Source organism: Helianthus annuus, chromosome 4 (assembly GCF_002127325.2).
Source record: "Helianthus annuus cultivar XRQ/B chromosome 4, HanXRQr2.0-SUNRISE, whole genome shotgun sequence".
Lineage (NCBI taxonomy): Eukaryota > Viridiplantae > Streptophyta > Magnoliopsida > Asterales > Asteraceae > Helianthus > Helianthus annuus.
The window spans coordinates 63488666-63492189 of NC_035436.2; the positions used below are offsets into that span (position 1 = coordinate 63488666).

At 36.7% G+C, this 3524-nt stretch overlaps 1 long non-coding RNA gene across 1 annotated transcript; it reads left to right on the plus strand.

The window, feature by feature from the left end:
• Nucleotides 1-1185: 1185 nt before the first annotated feature.
• Nucleotides 1186-2048, plus strand: LOC118491323. The gene is made up of 3 exons (XR_004891276.1): nt 1186-1232; nt 1327-1384; nt 2019-2048. It is a non-coding gene; the product is annotated as an uncharacterized LOC118491323 (long non-coding RNA).
• The last annotated feature ends 1476 nt before the right edge of the window (nt 2049-3524 follow it).

The window sequence follows — 3524 nt, forward strand, 5'->3', positions numbered from 1 at the left end:
TTTTAAGACGTATAGGGATACTTTAAAAAATATTAGAGTGTCAAAAATATTTTGAGGGTTGTTATATTAAGATAGAGTAAAGCGTTTGAAACCCTACATCTAAATGTGGAAGATGAACAATGAACTTGGTATATTTAGTTATATATATGATCTGAAAAATATGAAGTTTTATGCGATACCGTAGTTATAATTAGGGATTGGATTTTGTAGTGGCAGAAGCAAGAAAATATGGAACTCCAATGATATTACGTTTTGTTAATAATTATACAGATTTTGGAGGGACACCACAATGTGTTTAGTAGGCTAGAAACTCAAGCTATGAGATCAGCATATTACACAAATCCAATATTTAAAGCGTGTTACAAAAGTCATGTTCAAGTAAGTACAAACATATTTTATTTTTTATGTATCCAATTCAATATTTTTTATATCAGTAACTTATATGTAAAATTATGAATGCAGAGAGTTATAGCAAGAATCAATACAATCACTAAATTCGCGTATAGTCAAGACCCCGCAATCATGGCATGGGAACTCATTAACGAGCCGCGTTGTAAAGCGGATTACTACTCTGGAGGCGGATGAACATACTAAATACTTGGAAGAACAGGAGTCAACTAAGTCTGATGATTCTGCTCAAATGGTGCTGGACGAATAGGTGCTGGAATAGGCTCCTGGTGAAACCATGGCTTAAGTCAGGTATGATGTTTTCTCCTCTGATATGCAGCCTGTTAATGTGGTTATTTGGTCTGGTTCGATGAGCAGTGCAAAGAACACAAACCCTGTTGCCTCGAATCCCACTGCCTCTGTGGATGGTACAAGCCAGGAAGCAGGTGGTACCTCTAATGCTGCTACAAATGTTTTGAATAAGCATAAAACACGAATATTTCTTACGTTGAGCAGATTAGATGTAATAAAGTTGAAAAAATAGTCCAATTAGAATACATACCCCCCGTTATTACTCGGAAGGCAAGTGTCGTCTGGTTTTAACTCAGGAGGATCTGGCCTTATCGGCTAAGGTACTCCCGCTTCACCTCTATGTCTATTTTTTAGGAACTTCTATGGATTTCAATAAGGTTAACTTAAGCCTCAAACGACTTCGTTGTTTGCTGACATGATTTTTACATAGTTATAGAACTGGCACAACTGACATTGAAGCAGTACTTCGTTCCCCTTCCATACATCGCTGGCATTGAGACTCTAAAATGGTTTCATCAATTCTGAAGTTCCAAGTAAACAAAAAATTGATGTCAATTATCTAAACTTCTATATTTGATGTCTACCATTTGGTTAATGATTTTTTTATATAAAATGCTTTTATGGCAGGATATGGACTATATTGAAGTATCCTTAAACTGGTTCAGGTTCCAATACTAGAGGACGGGTAAGTCTTTCTTACTTTTAGGCTTATATTGTTTTTAGTGCTCCAGTTTGTCATTTTGATAGCTTGCTTGCGTATTGTGTATGCGTGTAACGACTTCAAAAATACTTTCAAACTGTCTGACCCCGTTCGGTTTTTACGACTTTTTTGTTATTCTTGTGAAGATTCTCTATTTTTCTTGATTTATATGGCTGAATTCGGCGGATAAGAACAAGAACCATCTAAAGTCAACAATGAAATGAGGATTTTTAGGTATCACGATTTCTAATACAGTAGATTGAATGTTATAAATTCCAAATTTTCCGAAAAATTACTATGATCTCATTAAATGGTTATTGAATATGTGGAGAATACTCTCCATAAAACTATCATCTTAGTATTGTTGGTTTTGGTTTGAAGGACTAAGATGGTTTACAACTTTGGTGGATTTGAGAATTGAAATTGATATATATAGAATATAATGGCAACATAAGGAACTTTAAAGCTATTCGTATGACATGTAAAATAGGATTTGGTCAAAACAAGTATCTTTTGCTTGGATAAATGTTATTTTCTTTTTTTTTTGTTAATATTTAATGTTTTTTTGGACCGGACTATTATAAACTAATTCATTATTTCACTAATTGGAACCTTACAGTTCAACAAATTGAGAGATGCATTTTCTAAAGTTTAAGGATGGACCCAACAAAGTCAACTTTGGTATATTTAGTGATTCCAAGATACACCAAATAATAAGAAATAATTAGATGGGCCAGTTAGTTTAAAGCGACCATAGAGGCCGACCCCTACTGGTGGTATTATCTTTAAGTTTTTCAAGACTGTGATCTGCAAGTATCCTTCTAATAAGGTAAGTAATGTTGGTGCACTTGTGTCTGTACTTTGTCTGTATTCGTCTCGATGAAAAACGATGTCTATGTTAGTCTTGTAAGTTTGACCAAGTCAACTATCCTCCTAGTTTGACTTGGCCAAACAGTTAGTTTATGAATGAAACATGTTTGGTTCGAAGGATGTCTCATCGAAGGATAGTTTAGATCCTTCGATGAGCTCGAAAGTTGAACCTTCGATGGATGAGCCTCGATAGATAGTCTTTCAAGGTCTCTGAGAACCCTTCGATGGAAGTCTGATCGAAAGATGATCTTTCGATCAGTACCTGATCCTTCGACAGGTTCAACATCGATAGATGATCCTTCGTGACATCTATCGGATCCTTCGGTCAGACCTGCTGTGTTTGGGTATAAATACCCATGCAGTGTGTTCTTTTCATTTAGAGAGACAGAAAGATAGATGCACACATAGAGAGACAGAAAGTTGAGAGCATTCTGTCCGAAACACACACACACCTTGAGAGTTTGCAAAACTGATTTGTAAACATTGTGCTTGTAACCGGAACCTTCATTCGTATTAATACAAGTGGTGTTAATCGGTGAACCTTTGTGTGTTTGTGTTTATACTTGTTTCATCTCGGTTTGCTTGCTAGCTTGGATTCCGCACTCGCTAGTGGGTTTGTATAACAAGGTTTAGGTTCGTCATCCTCCGAGAGGGACCTACAAGTGGTATCAGAGCCGTGGCTCTTTACCTTGTTTAAAACCGGGTTTGTTCAAGTTCTTGGTGTGTTTGGACACTTGGTTTAGCACCCGTTTTTGGTGGTTTTCTTGCATTTTTAAACTGAAAAACGTGTTCTAAACCTTTCGGGAGTGTTCAAGGTTGGGTTGGGTAACTTAAAAACTTGTTTTTAAGGAACTTTGTAATTTCCGGCCAAATTCCGGTCATTATTCCGGTGACTGTTTTCTGGATAGGGTTGTCCATTTTGGGTAATATTTTCAAAGTTGGTGAAAAGTTGTGTCTGCACATCCCTTCTGCCGAAAGTTGTGCACCAACCCATCACCTTTCCCACCTACCCGTCAACTTCGTGTCAGTGTGTCAGAAGCATTCGAAAGATATCCTTCGACATCGAAAGACCATCTTTCGATCAAAGACAGCTCGATAGATAAGCATCTTTCGAGTAGTCTTTCGAAGTCTAAGCATTATCTTTCGTTCTTGGAATCTTTTCGAAGGATACATCGTTCGAGCTACTGTTACTCTTCGAAAGATAAGGATTTATCTCGAAAGATAAGGATCTTTCACTGTGAATCTTTCGAGATTA